Below are 7948 nucleotides of genomic sequence, written 5' to 3'. Positions count from 1 at the left end.
TCTGCCAAATTATCCTATTCCTACCCTGAGGGTTCTGCTTTTCAATTTGCAACCTAGCTCCGTAAAATCTTTCTTCAGGACCACCTCACCTTTCCTACCCACATCATTGGTGCCAAATGTACCAAGAGGGCTACTTACCCTCACTCCTTAGAATACAGTGGACCCAGTCTGAGATATTCCTGGCCCTGGCCCTGGAACCTGGGAGAGACTATATCATCCGGGTGTCTCTATTGTATCCACAGAATCTTGCTTTTATTCCTCTAACTATGGAATCTCCTACGACTACTGCAGTTCACTTCACCTCTCTTCTCTTCTGAGACTCAGTGTCAGAGAGATGATAGAACTATTACAATTATAAGAGACATGGACAGGGTAATCTGACTTGTTTTCCCAGCACAGAAATATTGAAATGAGGAGTGGGGTTTAAAAAAGGATTTACAGATTTTTTTTTGCAGTGAGTGGTAGGCTTCTGGAATAACCTGACAGAAAATGTGAAGGAAAAGGATGTGAAAGCAACATTTGCCAGCATGCAGACAGATAAGTTCAGAGCAAATTGATTATCAAGGCGCATATATGTCACCATATACGACACTGAGATTTATTTTCTTGTGGGCATACACAGCAAATCCGAGAAACACAATGGAATGAATGACGGTCACAACCAACAGGGCAGGCAAACAACCAAAGTAAAAGGACAACAAACAGCACAAGTACAAAGGAAAAAATAATTGTTCATATTAGAATTATGAAAATTCTAATGATCAAAAATACATAACAAATAATGAAAAAAATAAAAATTATAAATGCAGAAAATACCAAAAGCTAGAGACAATCCAAATCATTACAGCAATTTAATTCAATCTGATTACTTACATCAATCACCAAAATCTTGCTTTAAAATATAAGACACCATACCTGACTATAAATACAGAGTTGATCCAGTTTTAAAGAGTCAGAATCCTACAACTTATATTATGGCTGATTGATTGATTATTATAGGTAAGACAATCCATCTGGATATAATATTACAGAATAAACAAGCAAGGTCAACCTACTTAGTAGCTATTCCAAATGCACATAACATACAGAAATCAATAAGTGAGAAAAACCAGAAATATGCCGAATTAAGAGGAAATTAAAATACTATGGAATATTAACAGGGTATATATTCTCCCAATGAAATATCTACAACTGGTATCATCCCAAAGTCACTACACAATAGCATTAAAACAATTAGGCCGACATAGCGATATTTATGTAAAGCCACTAAACTAAACACCACCAGAATAGTCCAAAGGTTTCTAGCAAATAAGAAATGAGTGTGCTTGGCTATGCCCATACCTCAGGTTTTACTAGCATGAGCTCAGAAAATATAAAAATACAACAATTATAATAATTTAAATTATCAAAATAAATAATTCATGTTGATATATTGCCAACCAAAAAAGGGTTTGGTTCTGTCTCTCTCTGTCTCACACGTACAAACTACACCACATACGTGTGAAATTCCTACAACATTTGATGAGGCATTAATGTACTGTAATTACCCTGTCCTAATGATGAAGAAGAACCACCATTATCAAAATAAACCAAGGCATTTTCCAGGGCAACTCTCTAAGCCCATGATGTTTTTGTCTAGTTTTAAACCTGCTCTCTAACTTACTGAATTGGACTGAAAATAGGAAGTCAAAGCAGAAACAACCAAACGAGCCTGACACACCTTCTATACATGGACAAATTGAAATTATACACACATGCATCAGTAAAGATAAAGCAATTATTTCAAATATTAGAACTAATTTTGAAAAATATAATCATAAACTTTGGATGAGATAAGTGCACAATCTTAAACATAAGGGAAGTTGCAATAGGGCAGCAGGATACAATACAACTGATGGATGAATTTGAAACATTTTTTGGGATATTAATAACCAAAGAAAATAGATCATACTATGATAAAGGGAAAACCTCCAACTGAATTTATTTTAAGGCTTAAGAAAATCTGCCAAACAGAGCTCTACAGTAAAAATTTAACAAAGGCAATAGACAGTTTCACTATACTCATATTAACGTATTGTTTTGGCATAATATGTTTGCTCTGAAATCAATCTAGAAAATTTACAAAAAATAAGAACCAAAATGACAAATATTAGAAAACTCTGTACTCTTGAATGCACTTAGATTAACACTACCTAGGACAGAAGGAGGAAGAGAAATAACAGATATAGGAAAAAAAACTACACAGTCAGATAAAACTTCTAAGGATATACTTTCATCAATGAAAAGAGAATTCAGCACTCCATGCAAGTAGATGCAATTCTGATAAGAAATACATACCACTGAACTTAAATGAAAGCACAACCCAGAAAAATGAAGAAATTATCACTATGGAAGTAACAGCACGAAACACCATGGAAGACATCCTCACCTCAACAAAGATGCACTGAATGCCTAGCTCAGAGTTGGAAAGCTCTTCCCAGATGCAGGGTTTCCTTGTGGTAATACAGGACCAGATGGTTAACAGAGAATTTTATTTTAAAAAGAAACAAAAAATGACCAAGAAGAAGCTAAGATGGTGCCATGGGTGACTTCTTCGAGTCTATCTGCTTTAATATCTCTTCTTTCCTTTTTGAGGTTCCTGGGGTTCTGTTGAAGTCCATGATCAACGCCTGGACTCAAAGTGCAGTTCTTCATGGCAGTGGGCTCCCGCTCTCCGTAAATCACCAACCAGTCATTTTTCGATATCTCCAGCTCAGAATTGGAGTTTTCTTCCCAGAAACAGAAGGGTTCCTCGTGGCAATACAGGACCAGGTGGTTTACACAAAAAAAAATCAAAAATACATAAAACACCAACAAATTCAGGACAATAAATGCAGAAAATACCAAGAAAACCCAGAAACAATGCAACACTTTACAGGATCCTGCAAGCATTTTAAATCGATGTGATTACTTACACAAACACAAAGAAGTGGCAAACATCATTCATCAAAATCTTACTATAAAATACAAACTCATAAAAGAAATCATACCTTACGGTAAATACAAGCCTGATCTAGTTTTTGAATCAGAGTCTGACAAATTGTATGGGGGAGGTATGACCTGTTCAAAAGTGACAGGTTGCACCTGAACCCGAGAAGGACCAATATTCCAACATTCTTGTGGGCAGATTTGTCGGCACTGTTGGGGAGGGTTTAAACTAACTTGGAATGGGGTTGGGAACCGGAGTGAAGGGACTCAGGAAAGGACAGATGGTACAAAGATAAAGATAGTATGCAGTCAGGTTGTCAGGAAGGGAAAGCAAGTGATGGAACTTAGTTGCAGCCAAAGGCTGAGTATCAAATCATTAGGGATGCAGAGTCAGAAAGGACAGCAAATACAGAACTCAAGGTGTTGTATCTAAGTGCACGTAGTACGAGAAATAAGGTGGATGATCTTGTTGCAATATTACTGAATGCCAGGTATGATGGTGTGGCCATCGTGGCTGAAGGATGGTTGTAGCTGGGAATTGAATGTCCAAGGTTACACGTTATATCGGAGGGATAGGAAAGTAGCCAAAGGGGGTGGTGTGGCTCCACTGGTAAAGAATGGCATCAAGTCAGTAGAAAGATGTGACATAGGATTGGAAGATGCTGAATCCTTGTGGGTTGAGTTAAGAAACTGCAAGGGTAAAAGGACGTTGGTGGAAGTTATATACAGGCCCCCAACAGTGGCTGGGAGGTGAATCACAAGTTGCAAAAGGAAATAGAAAAGGCGAGTCAAACAGGCAAAGTTATGGTAGTTATGGAAGACTTTAATGCGCAGGTTGATTGGGAAAATCAGGTTGGTAATGGATTACAAGAGAGTGAGTTTGTTGAGTGCCCAAGAGATAGCTTTTTAGAGCAGTTTGTCATTGAGCCTACCAGGGAATCAGCTATACTGGATTGGGTGTTTAGATTAGATTAGATTATGAGAACACTCAGTCCTCTTTATTGTCATTAAGAAATGCATGCATTAAGAAATGATACAATGTTTCTCCAGAGCGGTATCACAGAAAAACAGGACAAACCAAAGACTAACACTGACAGAACCATATAATTATAACATATAGTTACAGCAGTGCAAAGCAATACCATAATTTGATAAAGAACAGACCATGGGCACGGTAAAAAAAAGTCTCAAAGTCTCTATTGACTCCCCAGTCCCCGATAGCAGGCGGCAAAGGGAGAAACTCCCTGCCATAAACCTCCAGGCACCGACAACTGCCCATGCATTGGAAGCAGCTGACAACAGCCGACACTGAGTCCATCCGTCTGGAAACTTCAAACCTCCGACCAACCCCTCCAATACAGCCTCCCAAGTGCCATCCTCTGCTGAGCGCCTTTGACCTCGCCCCGGCCACCGAAACAAGCAAAGCCAAGGATTCGGGGCCTTCTGCTCCGGAGATTCCGGTTACCACGCAGTAGCAGCGGCAGCGAAGCGGGCATTTCAGAAGTTTCTCCAGATGTTCCTCCGTACTCTCAAGTCTGTCTCCATCACATAATGAATCAGAGGCGATTAGGGAGCTTAAGGTAAAAGAACCCTTAGGAACCAGAGATCACAATATGATTGTGTTCAGCTTGAAATTTGATCGGGAGAAAGTAAAGTCTGATGTAGCACTATATCAGTGGAGTAAGGGAAATTACAGTGGTATTAGAGAGGAGTCAGCCAAAGTAAACTGGAAGGAGCTGCTGACAGGGATGTCAGCAGAGAAGCAATGGAGTGCGTTTCTGGGAAAAATGAGGAAAGTGCAGGACATGTGTATTCCAAAAGTGAAGTAGTACTCAAATGGTAAAATAATACAATCGTGGTTGTCAAGGAAAGTCAAACCTATTCGAAAAGCAAAATAATGGGCAGACAACAAAACAAAAATTAATGGGAAGATAGAGGATTAGGAAGTTTTTAAAAACCTACAGAGAACAACCAAAAATCATTAGAAGAGAAAAGCTGAAATATGAAAGCAAGCTAGCAAATAATATCAAAGTGGATAGTAAAACTTTTTTCAAGTATGTTCAAAATAAAAGAGAAATGAGAGTGGATACGGAACCGCGGGAAAATGAGGCAGGAGAAATAATAACAGGGGACAAGGAGATGGCTGATGAAAATCAGTATTTTGCATCAGTCTTCACTGTGGAAGACAAGAGCAGTATGTCTGATGTTGTAGTGTGTGAAGGAATAAAGATAGATCTGGTCCTAGGGTTGAGGTTCTAATCTGGAAGAAGGCCAAATTTGAAGAAATGAGAAAGGATCTAAAAAGCATGGATTGGGACAGGTTGTTCTCTGGCAAGGATGTGATTGGTAGGTGGGAAGGAGAAATTTTGAGAATGAAGAGCTTGTATGTTCCTGTCAGGATTAAAGGCAAAGTGAATAGGAATAAGGAACCTTGGTTCTCAAGGGATATTGCAACTCTGATAAGGAAGAAGAGAGAGTTGTATGACATGTATAGGAAACAGGGAGTAAATAAGGTGCTTGAGGAGTATAAAAAGTGCAAGAAAATACTTAAGAAGGAAATCAGGAGCACTAAAAGAAGACGAGGTTGCCTTGGCAGTCAAAGTGAAGGTCAAAGTCAAAGAGCTTTTACAGGTATATTAAGAGTGAAAAGATTGTAAGGGATAAAATTGGTCCTCTTGAAGATCAGAGTGGTCGGATAAGTGCGAAACCAAAAGAAATGGGGGAGATCTTAAATGGGTTCTTTGCGTCTGTATTTACTAAGGAAACTAGCATGAAGTCTATGGAATTAAGGGAAACAAGTAGCGAGATCATGGAAATTGTACAGATTGAAAAGGAGGAAGTGCTTGCTATCTTGAGGCAAATTAAAGTGGATAAATCCCCAGGACCTGACAGGGTATTCCCTCGGACCTTGAAGGAGACTAGTGTTGAAATTGCAGGGGCCCTGGCAGATATATTTAAAATGTCAGTGTCTACGGGTGAGGTGCCGAAGGATTGGAGAATGGCTCATGTTGTTCCGTTGTTTAAAAAAGGATCAAAAAGTAATCTGGGAAATTATAGGCCGGTAAGTTTGACATCAGTAGTGTGCAAGTTATTGGAGGGAGTACTAAGAGACAGAATCTACAAGCATTTGGATAGGCAGGGACTTATTAGGGAGAGTCAACATGGCTTTGTGCATGGTAGGTCATGTTTGACCAATCTATTGGAGTTTTTCGAGGAGGTTACCAGGAAAGTGGATGAAGGGAAGGCAGTGGATGTTGTCTACATGGACTTTGGTAAGGCCTCTGACAAGGTCCCCCATGGGAGGTTAGTTAGGAAAATTCAGTCGCTAGGTATACATGGAGAGGTAGTAAATTGGATTAGACATTGGCTCAATCGAAGAAGCCAAAGAGTGGTAGTAGAGGATTGCTTCTCAGAGTGGAGGCCTGTGACTAGTGGTGTGCCACAGGGATCAGTGCTGGGTCCATTGTTATTTTTCATCTATATCAATGATCTGGATGATAATGTGGTAAATTGGATCAGCAAGTTTGCTGATGATACAAAGATTGGAGGTGCAGTAGACAGTGAGGAAGGTTTTCAAACCTTGCAGAGGGATTTAGACCAGCTGGAAAAATGGGCTGAAAAATAGCAGATGGAGCTTAATACAGACAAGTGTGAGGTATTGCACTTTGGAAGGACAAACCAAGGTAGAACATACAGGGTAAATGGTAAGGCATTGAGGAGTAGAACAGAGGGATCTGAAAATACAGATACAAAATTCCCTAAAAGTGGCGTCACAGGTAGATAGGGTCGTAAAGAGAGCTTTTGGTACATTGGCCTTTATTAATCAAAGTATTGAGTATAAGAGCTGGAATGTTATGATGAAGTCGTATAAGGCATTGGTGAGGCTGAATCTGGAGTATTGTGTTCAGTTTTAGTCACCAAATTCCAGGAAGGATATTAATAAGGTTGAAAGAGTGCAGAGAAGATTTACAAGGATGTTGTCGGGACTTGAGAAACTCAGTTACAGAGAAAGGTTGAATAGGTTAGGACTTTATTCCCTGGAGCGTAGAAGAATGAGGGGAGATTCGATGGAGGAATTTAAAATTATGATGGGTATAGATAGAGTGAATGCAAGCAGGCTTTTTCCACTGAGGCAAGGGGAGAAAAAAAACCAGAGGACATGGGTTAAGGGTGAAGGGGGAAATGTTTAAAGGGAACATTAGGGGGGCTTCTTCACAAAAAGAGTGGTGGGACTGTGGAATGAGCTGCCAGGCGAGGTGGTAAATGCGGGTTCTTTTTTAAACATTTAAGAATAAATTGGACAGATACATGGATGAGAGGTGTATGGAGGGATATGGTCCGTGTGCAGGTCAGTGGGACTAGGCAGAAAATGGTTTGGCACAGCCAAGAAGGGCCAAAAGGCCTGTTTCTGTGCTGTAGTTTTTCTATGGTTTCTATGGAAGAGAAGGTGCTCAAACACCTGGAAGACCTAAAGGTACATAGGAACTAAAGGACCAGAGGAACTGTAACTTGGGGTTCTGAAAGAGGTAGCATTACAGATTGTGGTGGCATTAGAAATGCTCTTTCAAAACTCATTGGACTCTGGCATGGTGCCAGAGACTGGAAAATTGCATATTTTACTCCACTCTTTAAGAAAGGAGGGAGGCAGCAGAAAGGAAATTATAGACCAGTTAGCATGACCTCAGTGGTTGGGAAGATGTTGGAGTCAATTGTTAAGGATAACAACATAGAAAACCTACAGCACAACGGAGGCCCTTCGGCCCACAATGCTGTGCTGAACATGTACTTACTTTAGAAATTATCTAGTGTTACCCAGAGCCCTCTATTTTTCTAAGCTCCATGTAACTACCCAGGAGTCTCTTAAAAGACCCTATTGTATCCTTTTTATCTGTTAAAAACAATGCAATCCTAAAGGATGAGGTGATGGAGTACTTGGTGACACAGGACAAGATAGTACAAAGTCAGTATGGTTTCATTCAGG

The sequence above is a fragment of the Mobula hypostoma genome, chromosome 10 (assembly GCF_963921235.1).
Source record: "Mobula hypostoma chromosome 10, sMobHyp1.1, whole genome shotgun sequence".
NCBI classification, from domain to species: Eukaryota; Metazoa; Chordata; class Chondrichthyes; order Myliobatiformes; family Myliobatidae; genus Mobula; species Mobula hypostoma.
Note: the sequence above shows the minus strand (reverse complement) of the source record.